Here is a 19,320-nt window from a genome sequence, read left to right on the forward strand (position 1 = left end):
CATCGCCCTGATGACGGAGGCAGTATGACCTCTGAAACGCTGGTTAACATCTACCATACTACACGGCGTAACAACCCAGAAGACAGAAATCTTCATACTCATCGCCCTGATGACGGAGGCAGTATGACCTCTGAACCGTTGGTTAACATCGACCATACTACACAGCGGAACAATCCAGAAGACAGAAATCTTCATACTCATCGCCCTGATGACGGAGGCAGTATGGCCTCTGAAACGCTGGTTAACATCGACCAGACTACACAGCGCAACAACCCAGAAGACAGAAGTCTTCATACTCATCGCCCTGATGACGGAGGCAGTATGGCCTCTGAAACGCTGGTTAACATCGACCAGACTACACAGCGGAACAATCCAGAAGACAGAAATCTTCATACTCATCGCCCTGATGACGGAGGCAGTATGACCTCTGAAACGCTGGTTAACATCTACCATACTACACGGCGTAACAACCCAGAAGACAGAAATCTTCATACTCATCGCCCTGATGACGGAGGCAGTATGACCTCTGAACCGTTGGTTAACATCGACCATACTACACAGCGGAATAATCCAGAAGACAGAAATCTTCATACTCATCGCCCTGATGACGGAGGCAGTATGGCCTCTGAAACGCTGGTTAACATCGACCAGACTACACAGCGCAACAACCCAGAAGACAGAAGTCTTCATACTCACCGCTGTGAAAACCTCAAATCATTCATGGAAAGACCAGTTCTTGTTGAAGAATCTCAGGCTTAATAAGCCTGATTAATATCAGTTCAAGAAGAATAAAAATATTATAGCCTTCGAATAACAATGCCCCTTGTTGTGTTATGAAACTTTTAATGAGTGTCAGCACAACGTTAATTTGGAAATAAATTTATAAGTTGGGGAAATCAGGGAACACGTTCTTGTTTACGATAAAACTGTTACGTCATGTAAGAGAGTTTGGTTCGGGGTGTTTGATGGACGTGTTGTGCTTCAAAGCCTCACTGTTACTTTTATATCGCTTTTACATTCACGTCATGCTCGTAGGTTTGACAAACACATATCTGGGGACAAAGACATGGCCTCGTGAAAAGCAGATTTCAAGTATCCATGGTTTTCTCTTTACTATAGCAGAATTTGGTTTCACGTATCCGTGGATGTTAACTTGCGTACACACGGATCAAATCAGCGTCTTCCATACCAAGAGACAAACGTCTTCAGAGTTCGGGCTGTGATGACAAAGACTAATTTTCTGCCTTCGACATTATCACTGCTACACGTCTTCACAACACAATTTCTTGCTTTATATCTAACCTGCATGGTTTGGTCAGGATTGGAGCATTCTCGTTAGCCATGTTAATTCGGCTAACACTTTAAAAAACGACTAATAAGTAGTCTTATTTTCGCGGTTTAATGGCATTCCATACACTGAAACAAAACAAAATCAAGTAGGATTTGAGGTTTTCAAGGCGGTGGGTCATCAGGGCGATGATGTTGGAGGCAGCAAGGGCCTCTGAAACGTTCGTAAACGTCTACCAGACTGCACGGCGCTACGACCCAGAAGACAGCCATCTTTAAAGCACAATCAATTAGAAAAAAATGCATAATTAACCAGCTCAACAAGCCTATGTTAACCGCCTTGTTCAGGTTAACGTTCCCCGTCTGTTTACGCAGGCGCTGTTGGAAGAGACACGATTTAGTGTAGACTTGAGGTGAGGGGGAATGCATGACATTCCAAGTTAAGATGTCAGGAAACATCGACTGCAAACACGCTAGAGGCCAAGCGAGAAGTGCTGACACTTGCGCAAAGGACTGATTTTGGTAGTATGAGATGGACCCGTCCGAATCACGCGCTACAGGGGTGTCAGCTTCAGTTGGTTTGTACTGTCCACAGACCAGGAGAAAAGCCCTGCGGGGAGAAGTCATTTCTGGGGCGGTGCAAGGGGAATGTTTACTATCAAGTGGACTATAGGGCTGCTATTGGTGGGAAGTGTGACACGTCAGAGTTTTACACTACTGTACACAGACTGAAAACATCAAGCAGTTAAGAGTAGCGTGTAGTGAGTGCACCTCTAATGTGTTCTGCGGGTGTTGCGATAATATTTTAGATTAAATCACTGTGCCACTGTGAGGTAATCTTAAAGCTGTGCCCATTAGAACACATGAAAGCCTGTTATCTGTTGTTCGTTCAGTGGTTGTGGAACGTATGCTTTTAGGATGGGTCGTCACTCTCCGCGAAATCTTGCGCATGGTCGTATATCGAATTCCTAGCAGGGCTTTTCTCCTGGTCTGTGGACTGTAGCTCTAACTGTGTTTAGATCGGTGCGTCACCGCAGGTGAGGCTGTGCGACCCCCACTACTACTAAACTCCCCTCTCTCGGTTTACACGTCGCGCATTTAGGGGCCACCACTACTCGTGCTACCTCTACTTGCTTGTGTCCTGGTTTTTGACATAGCGCGCTGTAACACAGTTCTCACGATTTAAACTGCGTAATCCTACAGAGGTGTCGATTAAAGATATCTTACCTGAACAGCTGACTTAGGTCAGGGGCTCACTTCGACGTCACTGTGACGCGTGTGTTCAAGCGGATGGAGGGCAATTCGAGCATCTGTTGTGATCATGTTGAATCAGTCTGTATACTAATTGCAGTTTCCAAATGATGAACAGTGTAGTCATGGACAGTTGTTATCCGAACATCCCCTGTCTCATTTTGTGAGAGAAGTCAGTGTGTATGAACTTCCTACTTGCTAATGTAAACTGGAGATTTGTTGAAATATAACCTAGTAATTTATGATGATGACGTCACTATGCGTTTCTTCCAGGTTCCTGAATGCGGGGTTTATTCTAGCCATTACATTAGCAAATGTTGAGAGGTGAGAACTCGATCCTTTGATCTTCCGGATACGTAGCAGGAATTTTTCCACGTTCCATCACACATATGTTCTGTTTAGACGATCTAGGACCTATTTTCTCAGCCGACCAGTTTTCTGAACTCTGATCTTTCGTTGTTAAGTCTTTGTATTACAGAATTATTCGGTCTTCAGTGGTGACAAGATCGTCTGGAGGGCGCAAAACTATAATGAATTTAATATTTTAAGATGGTAAAGTGTGTTATTAAAAATGGAATAAAAATCTGAAAAAGAACATCGTTTGATATCTGGTAAAAATCTAATAAAAAATGCACGCTAGCATAATGTATGAAAATTGTATTTGAATTATTTATCGTTTTGAAGCTTTATATAATTATATACACCTGAGGATGGTTCTTTTAGGAACTGAAACATGTCGTGAAACATGAAAAATGATGGTCTAATGTAAATCGAATATTTCGATAAAGAACATCATTTAATATTTTAAATATTTTAAATATTTTAAATGTTAATTATTGTAATATTTTAATATTTAATAAGAATTTATTGTGATTAGACGGACAAGATTTAATATATACTTAATATTTTAAATAAAAATTTTAGTTTGTAAATATACATTCATAGATTTGTAGAACTTTAATTAATAAATAATAATCTCTCATTTCAATTATTACCCTATTTATCGAAATTACAATCGGTCTTACTGTGTTTCAGATGTAATTTTATACCGCGATGATTTGACCTTCAGGGCTACGTTTGTAAAATCTTAAGTATAAAGTCATGTCGGTATAAAAGAACTGGCGTGTCTGATGACCACCAAACATCCTCCTCGCTGTCACAATCCTTTGCAACAGAGATTTCCGCCGTGCAGAAATACAGGACTAAGAATTACGTGAAGTGATTCCTGGAAATGAGCGAGCCCGGGAAATCTAGGAAAACGCTCGAAGATGAAAGTATTTCTCATAGTCTAATGCTTCTAAACATAACAATAATACTGATATATTTATGTTAGACGGTTTCTGCATAACCTCCGCGGATGATGCAACGCCATTAAATAACTTACCAGTCAATTAATCATTAAGGTTGTAGAACATTTCACAATTTTGTTGGCCGTCTGGGTTGCAGCGCCGTGTAGTCTGGTAGAAGTTTACCGACGTTTCGGAGGTCTCTGCTGTCTCCATCATCAGGGCTATAAGTCATCGATGAGTAATCTTCTATCAGACTACACGGCGCTACAACCCAGAAGACAGCCATCTTTGGACGCACCACCGTCAAAACCTCAAATCCTGTTTCACAATTTTAATGGTGTAGTGGTCAAGGTAGCGATGTTTTTTCGTGGTCAAAACGACTTTGATGTGTTGCACATTGAGATTAAAACGACGAAATCAGTACTTCACTAGAGGCTGCACCATCGTGATTTATTTCTTTAAGGATAATCTAAGAGAGAACGCAGACTTGTGGGATAAGAAATCTCTTTCCACTGAAATGAAACGAGACATGTGAGATTCGAGGTTATCACGGCCTTGAAGACGTCCATTTTGGTCTTATGTGTTGTAACTCCATGTGGACTTATAGGCAGACATCAGCGTTTCCCAGGAACGTACGTCCTCCATCTTCGAAGCTGAAGTTGAATGCAATATGTTCTTCCGAAATGTTGGTACCTGCCCGAAACTCCACACAGCGTTAAAAACCCAGAAAACCAACATAAATAAGTATTTCTTGCTTTTTGCTTCGCTCAAATTTCGGGATGGAATAAAAAAATCATTCGTATTTTCAATAGAATTTGAATGTAAATATATGTTATGTGTTTCCCTGAGCAGTATTTGTCGGAGAAATTTTTTTACTAGTGCGGTTAATTTTCGTTACAGTGGCCGACCTGTAATTGTACCCACATCTGAGATATTTCAGTTCATTTCACATCATAATAAGTGACGTATTGTATTTTCGTGAGGTTTTGAAACAAAAACATTCTGTTGCATGCTTTTGTCATAAGTTAAATTAAGTCAAGGAGCTTGTTGTATCTCAGATCATAGACTCATTGTATCTTTGAAAATACGCGCTGCTGCGTTCACATGTTTTTGCGAGTGAAGTAGCAAGTCCCGTCCCGTCACATACTACGTGATTCATATCGGCCACAAAAACTGTTTGTATTGGCCTGCATTGAGTGCCTCCCCTCCCGACGATCTCGTGGTTTAGAGGAGCGGAGGAGGGGGGGCAGTGTTGTGGTTTCCACGCTGCCGTACTTCCAGTTTGCGCCAATGTAGCGTGCGGGACAGAAGTGGAGCTAGTTGTGGATCTGCAGTCGCCGTACCCAGCAAAAAGGTACGATCGAGTTCTTTGTTACAGTTGTCAGAGATTGTCAACACCGTTGTTACTCCAACAAATGTTTCCGTTGTCTATGACTATTAGTGAGATCATATCAGGTCTTACGCGTGTTGAGCCCGTGTTAAGGGGGGGTTTACGCGTAGCCTTTAGTTCCGAAATGTGTGATTCACTGTGAGTGTTTGACAAAATTTGATTAGAGAATCAGGATGCGTTACGAGAGCGCCGATATTTATGTGCGCGTCATAGCTTTTTTGTACGTCTTTCGTGATTACAATTGCAAAACATGTCCCCACGCTAGGAACATGACAGCGTCTGTGTTTTGACATATAATAATGACTCCTGTTCACTGATTAGTTCGAAATGGAAATCATTTTGTTCCTCGGTAAATTTGTTGGCTGGACTAAGTTGTAAAACTACCGCTTTTGAAGAATACCTAAACACTTTTTAACATGTTTTAATACGTGTTGGATGGGTCTGGCTAGTTCTTTGCCAGATCAGTGGAGTTGGAGTAACATGAAAGAAATGTTTTACTATATGACACAACAGTGGAATATTGTTGTTATTGTCATTGATGTTGCTATTACTGTTATTATTATTGTTGTTATTATTATTATACATTAGTGTGATTGTGCTCTTGTTGGAGAGATTTAATAGTACTGCATTTCTGCACGTCCAGACTTGTAGAACAGGATTCGACACTGACTGTGTTTGAAACCGTTTGTCATAGATTTTGTGGTTTGTAATGACACCATTTATATTGTGTAGGCCTACATAAATCGTCTTATATTCGATAATCGATTATTGACGTTGCTTACATCAATATACAGAGGCCTATACGAAACGTGTGTTTTCTGTACTCTGTCCACTCACCTACTTCTTGCCATATTTTATTTTTAATGGTATATGTGTAGAATATTTGTTTAAATGCTAAAATATAATTGATTTCTTGATCAGTCTAGATACGACTCTGAAATACTGTTTTTGCTAGTCATGTAACAAAAATGTTTAATATCTGCCCGTCACATAACCTATATTGCCTTTTCATCATTAGTCTTGTTAATTCCTTGTGTTGCCGTAGGTATGTTCTGAGTTTGTTTGTTTGTTCGTTCGTTTGCTTTTTGCACTGCGTTTAGTTTCGTAGGAGATTTTACTGTCACTGTGTCTGTGTTGTGTTACATGCGGAAGTTTCGATTAAATTTGGTGTCGGGGAATTTTTCTTTAAACTTGTTGAAATTTCTAGATCTGTACTGGTCAGTTAATTTGCAAAGATTGTGGAAAATGAATGAGATAAGCGTGTTAGGAGATTTATTAAAACAAAAAAATTATATAGAGAGGAACAATTGGTTAATAAAATATAACAAGAGTTATAAGGAATTTGTATGGGGTTGTTTGGAAAAAATCAGGCGAGAACAATAAAAATATATTTGAGGAAAGTAAGTAAATGGTGTGTTTTATAAGGAGAGACAGCATGTGGTAACAAGTGTGAGAGTGAAATTACCACAGGTGTTCTACACTGAATTGAATAGTAACTGGAAGAAGGAAGTATGTATTTGGAGACTAACAAGTGTTATATCTCAGTAAATTTTAAGATAAATTTAAAAGATTAGTTAAGAAATATTAGGTGGAAAGAGCCACAAATTAGGGGGTACCAAAGATGAGAGAATGGTCTGTAAGTGGAAATATAAATGGAAAAGAGAGTGTGAAAAGGCAAGGCTTAAAAATAGGCAGACGTAGGATGATGACACTAGGGAGTTATGTCCGATACTGAAAACTGTAAATACCAATAGACTAAAAAAAAGTCAATTTCATTATCATTGTCATTATACTGGCCAATTACGGATTTCTTATATTTTGTGTGTCGAATAGAATGCTTCGGACATCTCCAGACTAATAAAATTAATATTTTATGTCTGAGGATATGATTCACGTGCTATGAGTAGTTGGAGATCGTTTGAGACTCTTTGTTTCATCATCCTCCCCCCCCCCCTCGCTTTAAATCGTACAAAAATCTTACAATAGAAGAATCCACAAAACAAAAAACACATTTCATGGGGGTAATGGAAATGAAAATAAATGTTACATTGTAGATTAAATTATCTGTTTATTTGTTTTGACACATCCGTTCTCACACCCACTTCAGCAGTTCGCTCACTAACACGCGCCTTTTACCATTGTAAAACCCAGTGGTAACTACAGCAGCCGTCACCAAGTTGTATGCTTCAAGGCCACGGAATGACTTCCCACAGACACACACACGCTTACGGGGCGCTCCAAGTCATCAGTACAGCTGTACTAGCTTTGCTGTGACCTTGAGCAAGAACTTTGGTGACGGCTGTTGTATTTATGATCACCTGGTTTGGTAATTTTTGCCTGTAGTTGGCTCACAGAATGTACTCAAGTGTTAGGTATGAATTTTGGTAGTAGACAGCGTTTATTTTCTAAAAGGGGTTAATCAGTTGATCTTTGTAACGGAGACGTGTTGTTGTTTTATTTGCTTAAATTTGAAATACTTAGACGAGCTTTAAAGTTTAAATGTTTAGACGAACTTCGGTTTCGTAGAGTTAGCAATGACACGTTCAGTGCTTGAAGGAGTTTGAGCGCTTTTGATGTTATGAACGTCTGTCTCAGTGCTGTAACCCTACTGGAAGTGGAGGGGGAGTGAAAGTGACCTATTTAATTGTCCTGCAGTGGAGTGCTCGCAGGGAATGAGCTCTGCCAGTTCGAGGCTACCACCGGATGCAATATAGGCCTGGCCTGTGTTATTACAGGCTCTATATTTGTTCTCTTACACACCATCATACCGCTCTTATCAGTCTTGGAAAATTCCTGCCTTCACTTTCTGTTTCCCCTCCTATTCCTCTCTTGTCTTTCCAGTTTTATCGATATTATTATTAATTCTTTACTGCTTTATTCTTGCTTGTATAGTCTTTTTGTCGATTTTTATCTTTCGTGTTTCATATTTATATTTTATCCATCTTCCAGTTTGTAATTTTTTGATTCTACCTTTTCGCCTTCCGTATTTGTCAATATATGGTCGTGTCAACTGAAGTCTTATTCCGATATGGTAATAGTGAATGTTCCCGTCTTCGCAGGTTTACTTCAACACTTTTACCATAGTCTTCCATTTTAATTTCGTACCAGTAATGGACGTGGGACGTAATTAGGATCGCCACATTCGGTACCAGGCGGTAACGAAGTCAGTAAAATTATATCCGAGCAAATACGTACCGTTATCTTCCTGGAGCTACGTCTGTGAAGATTCTGGAGTAGCATGGAGTGTTGAGACGTGTAATAACATCGCCGTGGTATGTTCTGTAAGGACTTTGGAACTGTTTGTATGTCTTCTCGGAAAGGGAACCTACCATTACGTGGCTGAAACGAACAAACTCAGTTAACATAACACAGATCAGCCAACCTAACCCAAGAAAAGCATCCAGAAATAATATAATCTAACCCAGTGGTATTCAACTTTTTTTGTTCGCGTACCCCCAGATATAATTTCTCTTTAACTTTGTACCCCCAAAGTTGTTGGTGTATAATTCAAGTTATACATAGTATATAATCTACATCTAAAGTAAATTAAATAAATTACATTACTGATTATTAAGTGTTTATCATTTTTTTTTTAAATTTCACGCACCCCCTAAGATGTCTTCGCGTACCCCAGGTTGAATACCACTGATCTAACCCAATATCAAGAAGACTCGAACATTTGTTAGTGTTATGTAGGTAGTATGATACAAAACATTTCTACCTTACAATTATTTTAGTACCGTCTCCAAGAATACGCGCCCTAATATCCTACTCAGTTCAAATCCTCAAAGCCTAATTCCGTAGATCCTCTTTAATCCTATTTTCCTATCTTCGTTTCGTTGTTAAGTGATGTTTTCTCTTTAAAATTGCCTAGCCAGTGGGATACAATTCCAGAACTATATCAGTAATGAAATTCCTCGTGTACTCTCGTCTTCCACTTAATTCGTTTGTCTTTTGGCCATATATTTTCCTTTATACTTTTTTTGTATAGTATTTAATTGTGTAACTGCACAGAAGCCAATGTTTTATTCGTGAACAGAATTAATTGAACTAACGCCACGCGTCGTTTGCATTACCTTGAATATATAAATATAATTTCTGAAATATGTTCTTGTTACCTGCAGTTAGATACTGTATTTATTGTATCTCGTTAAATGTTTATCATATAAAAGCAACAAACAATATGTTATTTTACGTGCAGTCTTTCGTTCTAATTCTTTTCGCTAAGAGTACTGTTTGTGTTAAACAAAATTCAATTCACTTGACAACGTTTAGCGTCGATTCCCAGTCTCAACTAACTAACTAAATCAAGGATATTCCTTCTTGAGAAGCTGATAGTATGATTAACTAGTCAAGAAATTGCCGGCTTTTATGGAACGCGAAGGTTCATTGTCATGTTGATAAGAACCAGCCACAGGCCCCTCTCCTAGGCCAAATGAATCCAATCCATACACTCAAAACCTATTTCCTTAAGATGCACATTAATATTATCCTCTCATCTATGCCTAGTTCTTCCGAGTGGCGTCTTCACTTCAGGGTTTCCAACCAAAATTTTGGATGTCATATATTTTATTCAGCGATCTGTTTTCAAACAGCCCCGATCTGTGTTCTCGTAATTTAAGAGACCAGTTTTCATGACGATGCAAAACATCAGGTGAAATTGTACTTTTGTATATTTTAATCTTTACGTTTATTAAATAGACGAAAAAGAATTCTCTCCCCAGCAAAGGTACACGCTCAGTGTTTTTAGCAAAGAACACGCACAAATTGGAGATATTGTCCAAAGTTTGTGTGTTGTATCACTTTTGATGGCCTAGAGCAGAGTTGGGCAACCTTTCTACACTCGCGGCACACCAAATATTGTCGAAGAGTCATGGCGGCACACCAACCCCATTTTGTATATTGTGGGGGGTAAATGGTTTATGACATTTATTGGCCGCGACAACTTCTTACACATTGACCCCAACCGAAAAATGTTCTATTTCATGTTCATAATTATCCATCTTTATTATTATTATTATTATTATTATTATTGTAATCCTGGGGTCTCGGGTTCGATTCCCGGCGGTGCCCGAATTTATAACTTGTGTTGGGCAAGGCCATGGTCTAGGCAACACGGAGGTTTCCTCCGGGGGCTTCCCCGGTTTCTCCGTGACATCCTAACAATTACTCCATTCACACACAGAAGAAGGCAATGGCAAACCACTTCTGGATCATCTGCCAAGAACGTATATGAACAGGTCCCAGTCCGAGAAAAGGATGGAAGGATCCTGTTCATATGGACCTGTCGTCAGACAGAACACTAAATAATAATAAAATTATTATTATGTAATTTGCTTTTATTATATTTATTATTTGAAATAAATTAAAACATATTTATACATATCGTTTAATCCAAAATTTATTAACTATGTATAATTATTGAAACTTAAAGATGCTGATTAATATTTTATATGTAATTATTTCACAGTATCCAAATCAGTTTCCCGCGAGCCAAAGATTCTACTGCATATGGAATATGACCGTCATTCACAAACAGTGGATGTGAGCAGAGAAAATATTATATATTTAAAATAAAACTAGATATCAATATTATCTAATTATGAAAATGTATAATCCATTTAATAGCTATGTATTTCCCATTTACTGTCGGCTCTGTTTGCACAAAAATACATAGAGTAGCAATAAAAGTAAAAGTTGAGGTATTTTACGTTTTTTACAAAGAGGTTGTGTTATTTTCCAATTCCATTCTGTAGATCTTGTCTGCCCGACCCTAATGAAGAAAATAAACAGAGACAGAGTAGAAAACAAGTCAAAAATTATTTATATCATTATGGTTATAATTGAAATATGAGATTAAAATTTCGTGGCACACTGTTTGTGCATCACTGGCCTAGGGGAGTACACCCACCTGTTGTGGAGGAAGCCAGGTTTTTGCTCACGTTTATAGTGGCATTATCTCATTTCAGGTATTTTATGGCGCTGCTAGGAAAAACATAAAGTAATGAATCAAGATAAGGGTGATGGTGTCGAGGCTTTCGAAAATATGTATTTACGTCAGAATCGTGACGGTGTTTCGCAGGATCTTATTTGTTGAAGTCTTGAAACTCTTAAAACATTAAAAAAATGTTGCTTTTTTACTTTACATATTCTATTGGATCCGGTCGACCGAACTGCTCCCGATCTATGGACGGATCCGACATAATAAGCGTCTCCCCTTCTTAACTGAAGACGAAGGAAGATCCATTCTTCTATACGTAGTGCTTTTTAAGGCGTAAAAAACATACAATGGATAAGTCGAAAACAAAGAAAGGAAATATTTTCTCCAAATACCTCGTACATTACCGGGAACCTATTCTGTTACAGTCCATACAGCGGCCTTCAATTGCTTTCAGACTGTCGCTAACTGGAACAATTGATTTCTGAGACAGTCATTATGACCGGTAGCTCGCTGCAAGCCATTTGCCGTACATCCAGAGTATAAACGGAAACGAGCTTTCCCCATTTCATATCATGCCCGATGCATTTCTCTTGCTAGTTTTTACTCTGTGTATCCTGCTACGCCAACGGAGTGTGACGACCGTGTCATGGCGACATAACATTACGTTGTTTACAAGATGCGACACTACCAAGATTTAGATTAAGCTGAAGTTAAGATTTTAAATTGCGTTTAACTCTATTTAATTTTCTTATATTCACGATTGACTCCTAGCCACGGTGGTATAGCGGTTAGAACGCTGGCCTTGTAATCCTGGGGGTCTCGGGTTCGATTCCCGGCGGTGCCCGAATTTATAACTTGTGTTGGGCAAGACCGTGGTCTAGGCAACACGGAGTTTTCCTCCGGGGGCTTCCCCGGTTTCTCCGTGGCATCCCAACAATTACTCCATTCACACACAGAAGAAGGCAATGGCAAACCACTTCTGGATCATCTGCCAAGAACGTATATGAACAGGTCCCAGTCCGAGAAAAGCATGGAAGGATCCTGTTTATATGGACCTGTCGTCAGACAGAACACTAAATAATAATAATTCACGATTAATCTGTTTAGTTCTATGGACTTTGGTCTTTTCAACGAGTCATTTGTATTGAGTCAGTCTTCTGCATGAGTATGGAATGTTTTCTCACACTTAATCTTGTCTGAGATGTCTGTTTGTGCTTTACGCCAAACGAAACTACCAGTTTATAGTGCGACACTTTTTCCGAGAGTTTTGTATTAGATAAACCCCTAGGAAATTGACCCTACAAGAAATTATCCAACTTTCTGTGGCAATGACTGAAATTCACTTCTGTATTGAGTCGAAATTTAAAATAATTCCATGTAAGTTCTCAATATTAAAAATGGCGGAAAGTCAATTTCAAATCGTGCACCCCAGTACAGGATAATTTCTTCTGTGCGATAATAACAAGGAAACAAGAGGATTATTTACGAAAAGTATTACCTCAGGTGTGTTATTTCAATACAAACACGGTTTTTTACCACGCCTTAACGTTCCACTTGCTATCAACCTGTTGCGCCATGCTCTTCAGTAAAAATTTGCTCACTCGGGCTGTAGCTTCCTCTCATTCTTCGTAACAGCTGCAACGAAGTCGCTTTTTAACGGAATGTATCATTTGAAACGGAACCTAACAACAGTCTCGTTCTAAGATACAATAGTACAATCAGAAGTAGTTCTAATCCCTTGTAATAGACTCCTCGAAACACGAAACTCTCCTGTGATACTGGATTCAAGGTCACCCTTATTACTAGGCCGCTGCTCACGTCAACACGTGCAGATGAGAGCGTTGTATTGCCTGTTCACCAGCGGAACGTCTATTCATTCTCGAACATTACCAAAGTCGTCTGCTATTCGTGAATCATTTAGCAATGCTCGTCCCGACAAGAAGTATCGGTCACTGACTTGTAACAAATTTTCGGGACGTGGCATGTGTTTGTGACAAGTGCTTATCGATCAACAAAAGACAGCATCAGCTGCAGCAGCGCCATGCTCTTGTAAGAATTCATTATTGTCGTTAGTTTCATTGTTTTGTGAGTGAAAAGAGTTCATGTGTAGTAGTAACACTCTTTGAATTGTCCTGTATATTCCTCCCTGGCAAAATATTCAAAAGGACTGAGATGGAGTGAATGGGGAGCCAAGAATTAGGTCCCTTTTTATCCATCCAGTTATTCGGCAGCCGAGCGAAAATTTACTGATTGCCAAACAACTTCATCAGATGTCATCGTACTGGAAGTTATTAGCATGTCATTCAAGTGTTACAGAAATCTGATTTTTCCAGCATCTCCTAACACACATCACTGTTCATCGTTGGACTGACTAAATCAATTGTTTTTTATTATTATTATTATCATTATCATCGAAAAATTATACACTTTCAGGATGTAAACTGTCACGATTATACATGGTGTATAACCTTTATTTTTACAACTTCATTCGAAAGTAAAACCTTTATGAAAAGGCAAAGATATTCTGTTTGAGCGTCACCTGCGATAGAAACTCTCAAAAGTTTCACCGATTTCCCGGAAGATGGTAGCACCCGTTGTTTCCCTCTGCACTGCATCCGCCTTTGTGAATCAGGTCAGTCGCCATGAACCCACAGAAGTTACAGTGGGTGGAGTGGTTTGTAGAAACGAAATCAGACACACAGGTCCAAAGACGTTTCAGAACAACCTATCACAAGACTATCGATACGTACCTGGTACTAACAGTTGCAAAATGTATGCATCTGGGGTTCATAACAACCTAACGCTACACTGGAGCACATTAGAGACAGTCCTGAAGGTAATGTGTGGTGTGGTCTGTTGCACGATCATTTCTCTTTGTCGAAGCGACTGTGACAAACAGCAATTAGTCCTTGCTGTCTTGGAAAACCTTATCTATCCTCATTTACAAGAACCGCAGCCTGCCGTGTCCTTCCAGCCGGTAAGATCACCGGATATCACACCGTGATTTTCTTCCTATGCGAATACGCAAAAGGCTGACTGTAGCGAACTGCAGTGGCTGACATAAACGATTTGAAGGACAGAATTACAGCTGTTATTGCAACAGTTGGCGTTGACATGCGCAGTGGACTGACCTTCAACATCGTTTGGGCCTGTACGTGTGACAAGTAGGGCCCGTGTTGAATGCGTGCAATGTTCAGAACGAATTTTGAGAGTTATCTTGCAAATGATTCTATGTATTTTCATAAAGGTTTTATTCACGAGTAAGTTTATAAAGATAATTTATATACACCCGGAAATGACGACACTCAGTAAATAACACATGGTAAAACTAGATTTATGCACTCCTTGTAGACATATGCGGACTGGTAACTGGTAAATTTCTTCTCTACACATAAGACCGTTCCCTTAACAAAGAACAACTATTATTTGTACAGCTTTTCCTTATTATGCTTAATACTCATCAAGAATTTAACTTGATCAGTTGTAGGTCTGTCGAAGCAACAAGTTCAGAGCTTTCTCAAGGCGGTGAAGATGTCGAGTGTGAAATTTGGTTGTGACGCCGTGCAGTCTCGTAGTTACCAACAGGACTACCGTTTCGGAGAAGCGTATCTTTCCATCTTTATGGTTGAACAGTGAGGAGTTATGATCCTCAGAAAAAATAGAGTAACCGCCTTCAAGACTACATAGTGCCACAACCGAGAACACCACAATCGATTTCTCTGTACACGTTCGTTTCCACAGCTTCCGCCATTGGGGGCTTTAAGTTTTATTACTACCGTCTGTCCGCTTGACACATGCATACGTCCTCTTCTTACCAGATTTCTCTTCTTGGATTGGGCGTTAGCAAGCTAAAACTTTGTAGATCCCTAGTAGTTGGGTATTATTCTTGATGCTGATAATTTATGAGGCTTCATAAGTGAATGCTTAGCTAATTCCTTTGGTTTGGAATATGGTTGTGGTGTAATCTGAAATGCTGATGGTTAGTAATTTATCATTTTAACTCTTTGTAATTATTGGAAGGGGAATAATTTTGTTTCACCTCCCTCTTTCTCGTACTTGAAAAGTAAATGATTTTCCCTGTACATTTGCCTATCATTATTCGCTGTAGATTACAGGTAACTCTCGGTTTACGAAACAAGTTCTGTTCCAACACGTTCGTTATGTGTACCTTGCATTCCTGAGCTTTTACGATAGCAGCCATTTTAAAGCATTAAAATCATGTACTAAACATTGAATGGTCTATACCAGTGGTATTCAACCTGGGGTACGCGAAAACATCTTAGGGGGTACGTGAAATTTAAAAAATATATATAATATTTTATGATAAACACTGAATAATCAGTAATGTAATTTATTTTAGATGTAGATTATATACTATGTATAACTTGAATTATACACCAACAACTTTGGGAGTACAAAGTTGAAGAGAAATTATATCTGGGGGTACGCGAACAAAAAAATGTTGAATACAACTGGTCTATACAATACGTTTTATTATAATATGTCTATGCGTTATGGTTTATCGTATACGATACGTAACGTAAAATAAGAAAAAGAATAATAAAACAAGATTTCGTATTTATTAATTTTAATTATTATAATTAATTATGATACTTATTGTAATAAATACATTTTTCAAAAGTTTATTTATTTAAATCTTACAATTGTGTTCACTATACGTTTGGCATTTCGTCTAATAAGGAACTCTATCTATTGGCGACTTTAAGAAATTTTGAATGAATTGTGACTTTCGTAAACCGAGAGTTGCCTGCGTAATAAACCATGACAATTTCTCAATGACTTATTATGATCCCTGCAACACTTTTGTCCAATTGGAAAAACAGGTAATCCATATGTGTTCAGCTGCGTACCAATAGACTACATTATTCATCCATTCAGTAATTTACGTTATTTTAGAAAGCGATAAATTATCTGTGACATCCGTGTTAATATGTTACTGAAAACGTATAATTTAAAAATTATAATAATGTTGTGAGATTTTTGGTTCTCCCCTGATAATTGAGGCAGCAAGCACATCTGAAACGTCTGCGATCTTCTGCCAGACTACACGGCGCAACATCCCAGAAGACAGTTATCTTAATAGAATAGTTTCTGTACAGCGGAAGGTTTTATATGGTGTCAGACTGATGTCTGGGAAAAGAATGTCAAAAGAATTCTCGTCCAGTTTTACACTTGAGTGACTTTTAAGCTTACTGTCGCTGATTCCAGTATAACGGTTAACCATTGTTTAGTTAATCTTCGATCTCGGTGACTGGTCCATTGTTTCTCAGGACATTGAAAAGCTACTCTGCTATCTGTCCTGTGTGAAGGTCAATTTGGTATTTGCTTGCTTGTGCTCGCAGAGGAAATATTTAAATTGGCACGGACCCTGGAGCGAACTTTGAAATTAAGTAAATTGTTTTTATTCCTTGATAGAGTGGTTTAAGTGATACCTATAAAATTTTGGAAGTGTATACAGAGTTAAGTTTTTAATTTTGAGTGTACTGTCATGTCTGAACTGTAGCAGAAAATACAGAGATCCGGAGAAATGATGACAGGAGATGTACGAAAAAGCTAACGAAATTAAAGATGATAAGAAAGAAATCATTCCCCGTTGAACTTCAACAGACTTTTTACTGTTATTTGTTTTAAATTCTTCTGAAACTGGGAACTCAATGATCTCCAGGCGATAAGTATCTCCGAAACGTTGGTAATCGCCTACAATACTGCACGGAATCATAAATGAGATCACAGACCGAATAAGTTACGCCACGGTCCGTTGGTAGAACCAAGATTTTGTGAATTCAGAATGCTTCCTGAAAAAGCCGGACACCTGCAGCTTCGAAAGAAGTAATCTGCAAACATTTTGCTAAGCCGCCGACAGAACGAGGCATCCATAATATTCTGTTCGTTATTATACACAACTTCTATTATCGGGAATGATCATCGTCTAATTTCGAATATAATCCAATGTTCTGACAAACATTTAATTTCTTATCTTCAGTGCGAGTATGTAATGGTAACTTCCGAACGGTGGTCTAGCGGTTAGAACGCTGGCCTTGTAATCCTGGGGGTCTCGGGTTCAATTCCCGGCGGTGCCCGAATTTATAACTTGTGTTGGGCAAGGCCGTGGTCTAGGCAACACGGAGTTTTCCTCCGGGGGCTTCCCCGGTTTCTCCGTGGCATCCCAACAATTACTCCATTCACACACAGAAGAAGGCAATGGCAAACCACTTCTGGATCATCTGCCAAGAACGTATATGAACAGGTCCCAGTCCGAGAAAAGGATGGAAGGATCCTGTTCATATGGACCTGTCGTCAGACAGAACACTAAATAATAATAATAATTAACACCTGTTCTTTAAAAACTATTTTAGCTAGGATAATTGAGAATATATAATTTGCTTAGAATGGATGTGTATATTTCGGTACGTGTTACATATTCCCAGTCTTGTTATCAGTGGATTCCCTCGACTTCTGGCTTTGTCGTTGGTATGGGGCTGTATCTCCAGAAACTGCGCTTCACCAACCGAGTGCTGCAATTTGCAGTTTACACACAGTCAACACGCACGTTTAGCTGTTTGTAGTGATAACGCTGTAGTTGATAATCGGTTGTCCTGGAAACAAAGGCTGGACTACCTCCAACAGTTGCAGTGGATTTACGTATCTCACATTTGAATTGTACCTTCGTGCGATTTACGTTTTACCACGTTCGTTTTGATGTTCATTTATTGAAAACACCCCAAGAAAAGTAGTTCTCCAAATCTGATTAACATTGCATCGTAAATCCCTTTAAAAACAACAAACATTGTAGATATTGAAGATGACTGTCTTCTGGAAGCAGTTTACCGACCCATATATCAACAGGTTCTTCGCATGCATCTTACTCGTCGACCTGATGATGGATGAAACAAGCACCTCCGAAACGTTGGTGAACTGCTTCCAGATTACACAGCGCAACATCACAGAAGACATTCATCTTAGGACTTTCCGCTGTGAGAACCTAAAACTTTTATGTTGCATCGTCATTATTTATTAATTTATTCTCGTAAATATGCACCACATAAAAAAGTGTTTAACGTAAATGCCGTATGTCTTCAAGATGTCTATAGTTTATGTTAACGTTCGGTTTAAAAGCGATGATCCAAATATTCGTTATGTGTTCTGTAAAACAGTGCGTATGTCGGACCGGTACGAATCAAAACGAAATTCTTTAGACAATTTTGAATGTATGATCACAATATCAAATTACCCGTTGAGTACTTTCACTAGTGAAATTTTCGCACAAATACGATATACAACTTATTACGCATTTTATAAAAAATACCACGAAAATATAGAAGAAAAACATGGCATATCCTTTAGTTGATTTTTGGTTATTTTACGAAGTTTTATCAACTATTGAGACTCTTTAGCATGGAATTAAATGTGATAGGATGAATGTGAAGGACTATTAGACAGTGTCATCTTACAAAACGGTCATGTATTGTTTAAAGCATTCATACAGTACTATCGCGGAAGTAGCCTTGAGGGACTAAGGAAATTGCAGTTAACACCCTGTTATGACAGCGTGTCGCCGATTGGGATTCGAAGCAAGTACCTCTCAAATGGTAGTGAGACTCGTTAAACATTGTTTCATCTTGGTCGCTGAGACAGAGGGCCAAAGGAGACAGACAGAAAATTTTTGAAAAAGTTTCGTAACAGGAATTTACGTCCTACTAGAAGAATAGGATTCAATGACAGGCTCTTGGTATGAAGATGATGAATCTCAGGTTCCGTATAACAAAATTTCGTGGTCAAACTGTAAAGTGTACAGTGTATTTGTCTGTAGATTAAGACTTCAGTAGACCGGAGACAGGTTCACCAAAATGCGATATAAATCCTGCACTGCATACAGGGCCTTCCCGTGAAAAACGAAAAAGAAACTCTGTATGGTAGAAGGGGTGAGGTGAAGTTGGTATGTCGCGCTCGTTTGTTTTTCGATGTGTGTCATAACCTTGAAGCGTTCTGTAAAGTGGATATCCGGGCTGGGAAGTCGACAGTGCTGACAGTAAACTTTCTTGGTAGTGATGTATTTGTAGTCATAAGTTATCTTCCGAGATAAAAACAGTTTTTGTAGTTGTAATCTGCTAAACTGGTTGCTTCGATCCGATTTCCAGTAA

General features: G+C 38.9%; 1 protein-coding gene across 2 annotated transcripts in view; it reads left to right on the top strand.

Annotated features, from left to right (window-relative positions):
• Positions 1-5,067: 5,067 nt before the first annotated feature.
• The window catches only part of Pkg21D (Protein kinase, cGMP-dependent at 21D), a 119,100-nt gene continuing 104,847 nt past the window's right edge, over positions 5,068-19,320 (top strand). Inside the window, exon 1 of one of the 2 annotated variants that reach the window (XM_087358753.1) lies at positions 5,068-5,181. The gene's annotated coding sequence lies outside the window, so the exon portion shown is untranslated. The remainder of the gene's footprint in view (positions 5,182-19,320) is intronic. The other variant, XM_087358752.1, reaches the window with a different exon arrangement.

This window comes from Zootermopsis nevadensis, unplaced genomic scaffold, assembly GCF_977971745.1.
Source record: "Zootermopsis nevadensis isolate Lab colony 2312 unplaced genomic scaffold, Znev_1.0 Znev_ptg000030l, whole genome shotgun sequence".
Classification (NCBI taxonomy): Eukaryota; Metazoa; Arthropoda; class Insecta; order Blattodea; family Termopsidae; genus Zootermopsis; species Zootermopsis nevadensis.